Source organism: Vanacampus margaritifer, chromosome 1, assembly GCF_051991255.1.
Source record: "Vanacampus margaritifer isolate UIUO_Vmar chromosome 1, RoL_Vmar_1.0, whole genome shotgun sequence".
Classification (NCBI taxonomy): Eukaryota; Metazoa; Chordata; class Actinopteri; order Syngnathiformes; family Syngnathidae; genus Vanacampus; species Vanacampus margaritifer.
Window position 1 is genome coordinate 11,428,322 of NC_135432.1, and position 14,172 is coordinate 11,442,493.

Here is a 14,172-nt window from a genome sequence, read left to right on the forward strand (position 1 = left end):
ACTATAATGCACGGCATCCCCGGCGGAGGCCTGCAAGTACCCTGTCATCATTCGTCACCTACTTGAGCTTCTTGTGCCCTGACAGGAAATGGAGGTAGACATCTGCATTTGTTGTACGAGTGGATTAGAGAAGCACCCGTGGATGAGATTGCCTCCCGGGTTTTTTTTTCGCCCCTCACCTGATGAGTCAAAGCAGAAATGACAGTCTGCTTCCTGTAAAGGTCACATTCTTCGTTACATCTATGCTTGCCGGATTATTTTCTACTGCAGTGCACAACATCTATGACTTCCTCACAAGCCACAGTAGTCTCATTATTGCATTTTAAAAGGGGCAATCCACTAGATTAGATCCAGATGATCAGATGCTGACGTTTGACACTATACACTAGGGGTGGGAACAATCTTTTTCTTATTTTTAATTCATTATTCGTCTTATTTAAAAGATTCAGAGGTATAAAATCCTTAGGTCTTTTCTGGGGTGGTTATGTACTAGTGCTATCGGTAACTGGTATCTATCTGTCTGTCGTGTCATCACATAGGTGGCATTTGAAAAATGTCCAGCTTTTTGACAAAAGTTAGGAGTAAGAAGTACAGATGTTTGCAAATTTTGGAGTAAAATTGAAAAGTCATCAGAACAATAGTCAAATGCAGAATGTTGATACCTAAAGAACACACTTGAGCGCAGTAATAAAAAAAAATGTTTCCTTGCCCTTCTATTCAACGTGATCGCTTTTATTTTTCCGAACCGGAGGAGCACAAGTTGAACTATTTACACGACAGTTAACACGCTTAAGTGGATGTTGGCTGCAGAGTGAAGCCAGCCAACACTGGGTGGGAAACTCAATCAGAGTCATTTCCCTTCAATTAGTGAGTGATTAACGCTGGGTTGGAGACGCTCGGATGACCTTGTGGCCTCGTAATGACTGTAAATGGATCGATGCAACTCCAGCAGCATAACGGCATGCAAGCGGATGGACAGACAGCAAACTTCATTTGCATTTCTTGTGCTTTGCTTCTTCTTTGTCTGCTGCTTGCATGCTGCAATCTTCAATCTGCTGTTAGCTTGCGGCTTTAAGACGCCTGCTTAGCAAAGGCAACAGGGGGGAGCCGTCGTCAAAATAATCATCTAAAATCATCTTTCCTCAATGAAATGAATGGAAGTGCCATTAATCCGTTCCAGCATCCATTAAGTTTTTGTCATGTTTTTTTTTAATACTAGAATTTTATAATATTTTATTTCAAAATAAAAAAACAAACTAATAAGACTGGCCAACAGCAAATTTTAACCAGAGATGGTTTTGTATGTAGCTATTTTAACACATTTTTTAAAACAAGAATCATCTTTACTTATTTCTAATGCATTAGGTTTATGAGATTTTAATTTTTTCTTTTTAAGTTTCTTATAAAAGTTGCACGATAACAAATTTACCATGCATTGTAATTTATAGCTGACATTCCAGAAAAAAATCCACCTGTTGCTCAACACTACCATTAATTCATAAATATAACTAAATGTATTATCATTATTAAAACCTTATGTGCTAGGGAAAAAAAAGCAAAAAGTGCAAATAATTAAAATAGACTTGCATCTCTGATTAAAAACTCAAAATCTGTTGGTCAGTGTTATGTAAAAACATTAACAGTTTGTGCATCCTTTATTGTGATTGTGCAGCTCCTGGTGTGTGCGTGTTGGCCACATGGGGGCAATATAATGCAGGCATGCTGGTATACGTTTTACATAGAGATGGTCGCAACTCCTCAGTAAGCAAAAGGAATAATTTTTGCAGGGGATAAAGGATATACGCCTGTTAGCATCTTGAAGCCTCTTTTTTTCCTTGTTCACTGTGTGTGCGTGCCAAGCTGTTTGTTGCGAGTTAAGTTCAGTGTCACCATTAAGTGCTTGGATCTCAAATTTTTGCTCTCAGGTTAAAACAAAAAAAAAATCAACAGGTCGTCTCTCAAAAGTTTGTAAATCAGGTCGCTCACTCCTCTACCATCACCCCCCACACCATATTGTATAATCCACAATCATGTAATTCGTTGAATTACTTTACTATTTTATAATCTAAATCCTTAACGTTTTTCAAATGGGTCATATAATCCAAATCCTAAATGAGTATCTGGTCTATTTGGACATCAAAATAAATAAGATACATGGACGTACCATTTATGTTTTACCCTTTTTTTTTAAAAAATTTTATTATACTACTTTTTTTTTTTTTTTTACTCCCAAGCATGTTCAAAATTTTAACTCGACTGATTAGTCATCATCAGTAAATGCAGCAGTCGGATGTCATCCAGCATGAGGCTCGATAGATTCCATCTATTGCGATATCAATATTTTCCAGGCTGACCGTATACGGTACGCAGTAGGTGTGTTTCACCTTTTCACAAACAACCCCTTATCAATTTCCGTTCTTATCTCTCCCGACTTTCCCCTTCCACACTGCAGCCATTTACTATATTGCCTCCGCCCCCTCCTGCTCTTAAACTGATGGAATTGTCTCCGTCTGCCTTTTGCTGACTCCGTCTGATTCCCCTTCGCCTCCTGACTTGTTCATTCGCTGCCTTCGCTTGCTCTCCCTCTTCGTATATCACTTCCATCTCATTCACTCCATGCGGGAGGAATGAACGAAGGAAATGAGCAGAGAGCTTTGGCAAGGCCGACGGAATAGAATAGGTGGATAAAAGCTTTCCAGTCGAGCGGGGGGGGGGGAAATGCCTCCTCGTCGTATTGGGACTCCAAATGTGCATTTTCAACATGTAACTAGGTGCAAATGTTATCCTTTTCTATTCTGTACAGGATGCTGGTTTGTTTTTGGAGTGTGGCCAGAACGGATGAAATGACTCCCTGCGAAATCTTGATGACTTTCTCCACTTCCTGTTGACAAACTCAACTTGTCATGTAGGATGAGATAAACGTGTGCCACTGTGTTCTAACATTTTACACGATAGCCCTTTTAAATTCACTTTATTTAACTTTCATGGTTTTGACCCAGATTCGTTGAACTCAGGGGGGGGGATTGATGTTCTCACCTTTTTAAGACCCCCGCCATCAATCATTATTCCCATGAAAACGTCTCTCTCCCGCTGCAGCTTTTGTCTGCTTTGCCTGGCACAAGTGTGGTCACGGCTGGCAGCAGATGGGCATGCTGGTTGATGGCGTGCACGCACACACGCACGGTGGACTGCGTCTACTGTATATTGCTGTGCTGATTCCTTACCTTGGTCTTTGTCTCGCTGTAATTGGGTTTTCACTTGTTTCACGCTTTTCCTGAATCAAATCCCACATCGAATTTACATCACACTGTGCAGGTGTGCATAATGTCGCCCATTCATTTTGCAGTTGCGCGAAACCGGGTCAAATCAGGAGATCTTTATCATCCGCTTTTTGTTTTTGTTCCTCTCACATTTTCATTCAGTGCCGTTGCGTAACGTTCATTGCCAGACGTGTCTTTAATTAATAATAATCATAAACCAAAAGACGCGTAAATAAAAGAGCTTGTGAAGTAGAGTGCGAGGATTAATAACACCCCCCCCCCTTTTTTTTGGGGGGGGGGGGGCTCATATATTAGCTCCAGGGGGAGAGTGAGTGTGCTAATTTGTCAGCATGTGCTACTTCTTTGACGGATGCGAGAGCAGGAATAAGAGCAGCTGGATACTAATCCTGACTGTATACAAGGATGAGGAGGGGACTAGAGGACAGACGCGTGTGCGTGTGTTTGCGATAGAGAGCAATGATCAGGGTTCCGCACACTGACTAGGGCAAGCTGAAAGCGAGCTGAAAGCGAGGAGGGGAGCGGAGGCTCAGACGAGGGCTGATGTCACCTCAGAGAGGCAGCCAATGAGGGGGAGGGAGCGAGCGCGGCCGGAGGAGGGTGTGTTTTTTTTTTTCCTCTCTCTCCCTTTTTCCATCACTGCAGCATCAGCACAGCACAACGGTGCACACAATCACCACACCAGGCGGCAACAGATCCACTCGAGGACGCCTGAGAGCAAAGAAGTGTCCGTGAAGGAGGTAAGAGCGTATTTTGTGTGTTGGAGAGAAAAAAAAAGAGAGAGGTGGTCTGATGAGTTGACTGAAGCTGCATCACACCTTTTGGCAAAATATGAGTCGTGTATATTTTATGTTGCATTGTCTCTGTAGGAATGTTTCAATTATGAATCAAATGTCATGTCAACACATCTGTCAAGTTTTAACACAGCTCACATCCACTGAGGTTGCAGTGATGATGATGATGATGATGTGCAAATTCTGTTGGGGACCTGTGGCTCCATGCAAGATTTCCTTTTCCATGTTGTTTGCATGCAACAGGGTCTCAACATGCTGCCATTTTGCAATTGCATATTTGTACATTTCTGAGTGGTTTGTTGATAAGGACGAGCCATAATTGCAACAGTTTTCATTCAGGTGAAGCTTTCGGGTTAATAATGTTCTCCTGGGAACGAGACGAGGGTGGGGGGGGAGAAGTCAGGTTAAAATCAGAGGTGGCTACAGAGATGCAGGCACAAGGAAAGATAGAGATGTGACAGGATGTGAAAATTAGGGTGGGGCAGCCAGCGCTGACATCCGCCTAAGGTGTATGTGTGTGCGCGCATGAAAATCAGGCACTTACCTGGCCTTATGCCATATAGAGATACATTACATATGCATGCCTGCTGCCATCCTCTCCTGCATGCCACTGCTTAAGTAGCAATATTTTTTTTCTATTTTACAGAGGAGTTGAAAGATTTTCTCCTAGAAAGTTCCAAAGAATTAATATATATATATATATATATATATATATATATATATATATATATATATATATACTCATCTAATATTATTACAGCTCACTGAGGCATTGTGACCGTCTCCTCCTACATCTCCATGTATTTAAATACTGTTTATCTCTATTGTACTGCCCCCAGGTGGCCAAGTTGCACATACCAGAAGGAGCCTCACAGTCACAATTAATTAAAAAAAAAAAAAAAGTTATTTACGCAGTATAATTCTTTACATTCTATTTAATTGTTTTCACTGCATGTTTTTTTTTTATCATGTCCTCATTTCCTTATCAAAAATATCTTTTTTTGGAGACTGGAACACATTAATGGTATTTCCATTCACTTTCAATAGGGAAAGGTGATTTGAAATAAGAATGACAAGTTTGGTGAAGGAAGAAATTTAGCTCGCTCGTATCTCAAGGAAGCACTTTTTCACACATTAATTGCATTGAATACAATTGTTTTGTGTTAATTAAAATGTTTTTTTTATAAACAAAAAAAATGCATGTTAGTGAGAAAAGCATGTACAAATGATGTTAACTTGAATATGTAAAGTACTTCAGGGGTGGGGGGGGGTCTCAGCTAAAGGCCATGATATAGAGCGAGGTCACAACATTGATTGATTGAGCACATAAACATCACAGAAGGTAATTACTAATTATAATAGAAAGCAAGAAGAAAGTAAATTTAAAAAAAGAAAAGAAAAATGAATAAATCTTTCAGCATGTTCAAAAATAGATATGAATAATAATCTATTCATCAAGAGTCTAAATCTAAATATTTTTTTAGTAGCACTCGGATGAAAGTTTAGTGTCAAACTCAAACTAAGAGTTTGTTCGATGACGAATCAAACTTCTCTTGCATGATTGTTGCTCGGGTGCAAATGTCAGGCAGAGGCTGGCGTCCATTCAAACGCCTTTGGTGTTTCAGTAAGTGTGTAGGAGGAGGAAGGAGCGGTTTGTTTTCACCTGCTTTAGCCTCGGGACACTTTCTCCTCCACTTAATGGAGGAGCTGCATGGGCAGATTGCTCTTTATTTTCGTAGACTAAAAAACGAAAATACAGATGACTAAATTATGACTAAAACTTGATAAAAATGTATTGTCAAAATTAACACTAATTAGATTTGTGTTGTTGTTGTCATTTTAATCCAAAATATGTCTAATCAAACATGCAGGCTAGTCGATATTAGGTTCAGCCCGTACGGTGGCCTTTAAGGGACAAATGGTAGGCCCTACTTGTTAACACGTTCGGTTGTGAGAATGAACGTAACACGTGAGGGAGTGGTCAGAAATGTCACATTAACATGATCGTCAGCAGTAGTGCGTAACATTTACTTTTACATCATGCATAGCACAACGTACAATATTCAGGTGACCTAAGAACTAAAATGTGTACACATGCGATGTCGATGCTTTCATTTTTTATAACGTAATAAGGTGGTTGTTTGTACGTTCATTTTTTTGACTCTGCAGGCAAATTGTTATAATAGTTAAAATTTTTCAATACCCGACGCTCAATGATTTTCAATGAGCGGAGAGTTGGTTTCCTCGAGTAGGACCGCCATTTTGATTTGTGACGTAAGCTCGGAATTGTCCACTTATTTTTGCCGTTCTCTAACACAACACTATGCAAATTGAAAGTGACTTTGGAATGTGTAACTAATTGGCTTGAGACCTAATAATTATTTTTTTTTTGTTTGTTTTGTTTCTCAAGCTCATTTTTTTCCTAAAGCAGTGATTCTCAAGTGTGGTAAACAAAATAATCTCTTATATTTTATTTTTTATTTTTTTACTTTCAAGGTAAATATAACTAAATATATATAACTTTTACTGAGATATTTTAATGTTGGTTGGTAAAAGTTTGAGGGCCTAAAGCATTTAATTATTCCGCTATATGCTTGCCACCGCTTCAGTTTACACTGTGGATTTGCCTCTGGCAAGCATCAACGCGACCACAATTTTCTCACACATCCTCCCTGGGCGGACTGCAAAGGAGAGAATAGCGAACACAAAGGTTAAGATGTACAGACTCAAGTGTCAAAAATGACACTTTCAGCCTCCTTCCTGGATGATATACAATTGGCCCGCCCTCTCGTTGCCGTCTTTGTGATGCCGCACACATTAACCGCGCACCTTCAGCAGGCTGTCAACTCGCACCCCTCCCTTCGACGGCTGCCGTTTGCTTCCGACGCTGGAGATGGGGGTCGACCTCCTGGGTGTCAAGTTGGGGTCGGGGGGTGGTGGGGGAGGGATTGTGTGTCGACGTCCCTGTCAGGGGGCTTGCAGCAGAATACGTTGCGGTGATTTAGGGAGCGCCGGGTCAGGTGGATTGACAGACCGGCCTCCCGCCTCACAAAGATTATATATGAGCTTTGAGCAGGCGGGAAGGAGGCCTGCAAATGAGGAGAATTGAATTCGCAGCGAGGGAAGCGGAGCTAAAGATGGAAAGGATTGATTGAAAAGTGAGTGCAAGGATGACGGCGTGATAAAAGCCGTTGCGTATCTGATAGAAAGGAACCATTTTTTTTCCCTCACCCCCAATCATAAACCAGTACACTCCCAGAAAATTGGAATACAGTGGTGCCTTGAAATATGAGTGACCTAATGTAGTCGTTTGCTTTGACTTGTGAGCAAATTTTGGGGGGTAAAAACGCTCAACATGAAACGACATAAATGACACGGGAATTCCAAACAACCACATAACCTTGCTTTAGCTTAATGCTAACAAACAATGCAAATTGCCATTGACAGGATAACAAATAGCATCAGTGTCTCATTGTTTTAACCCTTAACTACTATTTGAACACGATAGTGGAACACATGTATACAGGCAATAAAACACAACTCACAGACATACATTCTTTATCCTCTGCGAAAACGACTAACATTACAGCCTACTCCATGTATATCCGAAACTACAAATGTTTGCATTATACTGCCCCCAGCTGACAAAGACACACGTCAGTAATGAATTACGATGCACAAACTGTTTAATGCTTTTTATTCTATTTATTGTTGCTATTTTGTTAAAGTACAAAGAGTTCTGTTTTCCTTATAACACATTTACTGCCAGCCTGGTAAAAATGGATCTTTGACGTCTATAGTATATATATAATAAACACATCCATTTCTTTTAATTGTTTTTTTTTGGGGGGTTAAGAACGAAGGGATTTCAATCCAAGCGTCACGTATGGAAATTAATTGAATTTGTCAGAGCGTATGATCTCATGAGCGCTTCCAGAAGTGAGGACAAATTGTGGTAAAGCCCACGGGGGCGACTATTTTCTTTATAGCCAGTTCAAATTGCAAACCTCTCTGCAAATATTTCTCGAGCCCAGTCGAGAAAATAATCACTGCAAAAGGCAATAATCAGAGATGATTGTAAAGAAATGAATTCGACCCGAGGAAAGCCTTTTGACCTCGATGAATTCTTTATTTTTTTTTAGTCAGCAACAAAGATCAGCTTTGCACTCGACCTCATTTCAACCACCATCTAATGATGAACTCTTTGTCTTTTGTGGCTTTATCTTCAAATGACTAACATTTTTTGCAGTTCTTCATAAATCTGAATAAAATCCTTTGACTTTGCCTGTTTGGACTAAGAATAATAAGAAAAAATATTACAAAAACTACAACAATTAATAATTATGTAAATGAACACTATTACCAAATAATCCCTTACAAAAAAACTTTAAAATACATTTCAATGAAGGATAATTTTTTTTTTTTTTTTTTTTAGAAAATAGAAATTGAAATTAAAAACATGAGAATAAAACGCGTGTAATGAAAAAAGCATGGACATGAAACGCCATACATGACCTTTTTGCTGGCATGTTTTATTTTTGTCTCTGTGACAGAAGTTTCTTTGTCTCAGTGGCAGAAAAATCCCCTGCGGCGTGTCTTCATCTGCAGCGCCATGAAAGAAAGCGTTGTAATCGTCGTCAACGAGGCGAATTATCCTCTAAATTGAACGTCTGTTTGCTGTGTTTCCTGACAGCCTCCGTAATCATCTGTTGATGGCCAAGATCCTTCTGTGAGCCATCTTCGTTTTTCCACGTAGCAGCAGCAAATTGTTCTCTTTTAGTTTCAAGCAACAATTGGGGACGTTTGTTCAACAAAGGCCATAAAACATCAACAGCTCCATGTACTGTATATCTTAACAGTATGTCTGTATTGTAGTGCCCTCATGGTGTGCACACCAGAAAGAACAGCACAATGTCCAGTGAATTGAAGCAAAAAAAAGTTGCAAAAACGGTTAAATTCTATTCATATGTCATTACCTTTTTGTTTTTATGAAGCGAAATACAAATATTAGTGAGTGCTTTTTCTTTTGATATAAAACCACAAATTAAAAAGAGAGAGGCTGGAACAGATTAATGGCATTTCCATTCATTTCAATGGGGAAAGTTGATTTGAGATTCTGCACGTTGTGGTGGCTCTTTTGTGGTTAAGGGCTAAACCACATGATAGTTGTTGTCTCTTTGAGTTACAAAATTTGCCATTACTCCTGTTTCTATCAAAAACCATACAGAGCCTTAAAGGGTCATAGAGGGCAAAAACATGCACACCAAAAAGTTTCCCAAAAAAATGGTGTTATGTCCCTGGGGCAGGGGTACTCAAGTTCGGTCTTCGAGAGCCCCTATCCAGCCTGTTTTCCATGTTTCCCTCCTGCAGCACAGCTGAATCTAATGATCAGCTAATCAGCAAGCTTTGCAGAAGCCTAATAACGATCCTGATCATGAATCAGGTGTGTTAGTGGAGAGAAACATGGAAAACAGGCTGGATAGGGGCTTTCGAGGACCGAACTTGAGCACCCCCTGATCTAGGGTCTCAGTCAAAACATAATTTTCGAATCCAAATCTAACAATTTTCTGATGTCTCTTCATGATCCTTGCTTAAGAAGCAGTCCCTACAATCTACATTATAACATACTGGTGGGTTGCCAGGTTGATGCACTCAAGAAAAATGTAAATTTTGGGGGGACAGATTTCCTAATAAAAATAGGCAAAACTTGTCCATTCACGTAATTGAAGAACATCCAGTGTAACACGCAAAAAAAATAAATAAATATTTTTGTCCAGTGCTAACAAGCCATTTGTCAACAGTTATTACTGCTTTTATCCTGGTAGGTTGCCACTTCTTGATTTTATTCTCTTACCATTGGTGCATATTTTGTAAACAACGATGAGGGAGTCCCGCTTGCAACTTTAATTACTTTGCTCAAACTGTTCATTAATGGGTTGCGGTAGCGTTTGTTTTTCTGACATATTGATTTGTTGCTGAGATTTCAGCTGCATTTTTAATGTGACTTGGGAGAGGCGGGGTGGGCGGGGGGAGGGCGGGTTTGTAGGATGGATGTCAGCACTGTTGCTTGGCTGGAAGCGTCATTACAATGTTCAAATGGAATATTCCCAATGTAACGTTTTCAAATTAATCATTTTGACTTTATGTATGTGTATATGTGTACAGTACATGTATATATACACAAAATTACTCACTTTCCATATCAGAAGTAAGAAACACAAAAGAGTGGTCAACAACTTGCAGTTACATATAAATACATACAAATAAATTAATATTACGCCTCATTACAAGGCAAATCATAAATTTACAATTTCAAAAAACACATCTTAAAAAAAAAACACAACATTGTGTAAAGTACATTGAAAACTACATTTCCTTTCAGGGATAGAAAATATATATGTAGATGAATTTTGTTATTTACTTGTTAGATTTAGATTTTATTCCCGTATAAGGATTCCAACTTAATTTTGTGACATTACGAAGATGTAGCCTAACGTCTGTTTTTTTTCTTCTCCCCCCCCCCCAAGTGTGGTCCACATTCTACTTTGCAGAGAGGCGCAGCAGCGCAACAACACTTGGAGGTAAAGTACTTTTGTTGACATTATATATTTGTGTATATTCAGTATATTTTTTTACATACTGTATCCTCCTACTCAACTCACTTCACCACAAGCAGCAGTTTGGCAGATGACAGTGGCCAATTCTTCTTCATAAAAAAATAAAAATAAAAAATAAAAATAATAAAAAAATAATAATAAAAATAATAATAATAAAAAATATATAAAAAAAAATAATAATAAAAAAAATTACGCGTTGTCTATTGACAAACGCTTGTTTAGCTTAATGCTAACAAATAATGGAAACCACCATAGCTGCATGTGTACTGTAAAATGGATTGCAGTTCATGGACGCGCTTATTTATTTGCAGTGTTTACATGATTAAAGCGCATTGATTTTGTTCTCTTCTGGATAACGGCGCGATATTTCGATGAATGAGGCGCGACGCACGTTTGCTGACGTGGCGTCCTCAAGTACGCTCTCCGTGTTGCGCTGCGTCAGACCTCATACATTCATTAGGCTTGGATTACACACAGTGGGAGGAGATCAGGGTTTGAGTGGGTTGTAATCCCCATACACGGGCCTAATTTAATCTCACCTCTCGTGCCATCCCATTACACACTGCTATCACATTACAGGCATGGAGACAAAGATTTTGGAGCGGCAGGATTTGGCTGCATATAGAGAAAATGTCAAGATGCAAAGAAATGGCAGGAAGGATGAACTGCCTAAGGGGAAGATTAAAAGTAAAAGGTTGAATTTGTTGATTTGATGTAGCTCGCACGCTTCATGAAATCCAACACAAAAGCTAAATGAAGCTACAGTATAATGCTCGCTTTTGATTGATAGATGTGAAGAATATTTATTTAAAAGCAGCTCAGCGATAAAGCTAAAAGTGAAGGATTTATCCGGATTTTCCTCTGTTACACTAGAAAACGTCCGCCCCTACTGAGCAGCAGCAGAATCACACATGCGCATTCACAAGCAAAACCAGCGATCTGTACTGGAAAACAAGCGAGTTGAGAGATGAAAACGGATTTCTTGTTCTTCCTTGCCTCTTCTTGTGCTTTGCTAGCTGCTCGAATACAATGTGCTGTAAAAAAAACCCCCAAAAAACAAATCTGCATTGTGTTTTTAAATTGCTCTATCCCCCATTTCCCATTTTTCTTCAAATTGCTTTTTCCCCTCAACTTTGGTATACATGAAGGCGTACTGCAAAGTAAGAATTTCATTGCTCGGTGCTACTTCTTTTTACTGTGCGGCAAAAAAAAAAAACGTTAGTACAGTTATGCCTTAAAAGGCGAGTTTAATTTGTTCCTTGACCGCGCCTATATCAAATAATCTTTCCCTATTCAAATGAATGGAAATGTCTTGAATCTGTTCCAGCCTCCCCCCAAAAACACAAATTTTTGCAATGTGTTTTCAATACGAAGAATATTAATTATATGTGGCGGCATGGCTCAGTGGTTGAGTGGTCGTCTTCCATCCATGAGGTTGTGGGTTTGATCCTCATCCCTGGTGACCATGTCGAAGTGTCCTTTGAGCAAGACGATGAACCCCGATTTGCTCCCAATGGACTTGGAAGTGCCCCGCGTGGCAGCTGTCGGCCATTGGTGTGTGATTGTGTGTGAATGTGAGGCATTGTAAAGCATTTTGGGCACTATATGGTGTAGTTAAAGCGCTATATAAAAAGCAGTAAATAGAAATCCAATTTTGCTTTAAATTAATGGACATTGTGCTGCTCCTTCTGGTGTGCACACCTTGGCCACCTTGGGGCAGTATAATGCAGACATAGAGACAGGACGCAAAGAAGTTTCATAACTGACTTAATTAGCTGCTGTAATATATTAATCATTAATGTTTACATTTCAATTGCTTTTTTTCAACAGGGCTAGATGGGGGGGGTAATCTGATGATGCTCCACTGTTAATGTCAAACTTGGTAACAACTTCATTGATGCATAACCACCAGTAGATGGCACCATTGCCCCATTTTATATGAAACAAACACAGAGAGCCCATGGGAGTAGTACTACTTTTTTCTACAGTTGATTATAAAAGAACGAGAAAATGCAGAAAGGAGGGAGTCTGTTCTGTCATTTGGCAGATTCGGTGTATATATAATTATTCAGTGGTGTCCAAACTCGGTCCTCGAGGGTCGTCATTATATTATTGCTTATTAGCATTAAGCTAAAGCAGAGCTCTGTGGTGGTTTTTTATCATTCTCTTTGTTGTACGTCAACTATTGAGTAGCAATTAACAACTTTTCAAAGTATCGTTCACCCTCTGCCAAATTGCCTAAAATGCCCCCTGACTATAGTTTGGACACACCTGATTTGTAACCTCCAGCACTGTACATCCCTCTCTTCGTTCACTCTTTTTTAAAAAAAATTTTTTATTGCTGAATGCTCTCTCTCCACCATGCTAGCCTCTTGTTCAAATCTGCATGTTGTTTTTCTGCGCTGTTTGGAACGAGCCAGGCTAATTGGCACGACATGGAAGCCCATGCCGAGCCCGAGCTGCATCATTACCATCTATATTTAGTAGTCAAGCTTGAAAATCTGTGTTTTGGATCCAGTCGCACTTGTGCCTCTCTGTAAGGTGACGCTCGCTAATCATTTGATCTGTGGCGGGAAGGGGAGACTGATTGACGCCGCGGGCGCAGATAAGCAGACCGGGGCGGCGGTGAGGCTCCTTGTTAATACGAGTCAAAGATGAAAGGTGGCGTTCCCAAGAGGAAACACCGGATCAACAAGAGGGTGAAAGAGATTTATTCAGGCGCACATGTCATGTTGGCTGGGGGAGAAGGAGGGAGGGTTTGTGGGGGGGGGGGGGGGGGGGGTAACACAAAGAGGTGCACATTGAAAAGATGGCTTCCACGAGGCCTTGACACTTGTTTGGGGCGTGGCGCATGTCATTAAATGTCGGGATAAGGTTTTGACAACAACGGGGAATAAAGATGCTAGTTATCTTTCAACAAGAATGGGAAACTTTGAGATGTCATGCACAAGCTTTTCGCCCTGTTATGATTTCATATTGGTGCATATTTTTGGTGCAAGTATGGAGGATCAAAACTGCCAAAATTCTAAATAAATGACTAAAAGTGAAAATAACACACGCACGCACATACACATACAAAAAAAAAAAAGAGAGCAATGATGATGACATGTCAAATCTGTAAAATTACCGAATGAACAATACTGAGCTCTCCAAAATATATATTTTTTAAAAAACAAAGTGAAAATAAAAACGGATATTAAAAAATATATAATTAAATACAAAAATAAATAAATAAATATATATATATTTCCATTTAAATATTTTTGGGGATTTAATTTTTGAATTATGTTTTTTTTTTGTATCCGTTTTTATTTTCACTTTCAGTGATTTTATTTATTTGGTCATTTATTTATTTTGAATTTTGGCCGTTTTGGTCCTCCATACCCAAGGGACATCATTGAGTGAGTTTGGATTTACCATTCAAGTCTTATTTTCCTTCTCCATACTTTTCTTGTCCTTGGTTTCATCTGTCCCAAGAATCAA

General features: G+C 39.4%; 1 protein-coding gene across 2 annotated transcripts in view; it reads left to right on the forward strand.

Annotated features, from left to right (window-relative positions):
- Nucleotides 1-3,618: 3,618 nt before the first annotated feature.
- l1cama (L1 cell adhesion molecule, paralog a) overlaps nucleotides 3,619-14,172 on the forward strand; it is a 50,420-nt gene continuing 39,866 nt past the window's right edge. For both annotated transcript variants that reach the window (XM_077572386.1, XM_077572392.1), the window contains exons 1-2: nucleotides 3,619-4,018; nucleotides 10,600-10,653. The gene's annotated coding sequence lies outside the window, so the exon portion shown is untranslated. The remainder of the gene's footprint in view (nucleotides 4,019-10,599; nucleotides 10,654-14,172) is intronic.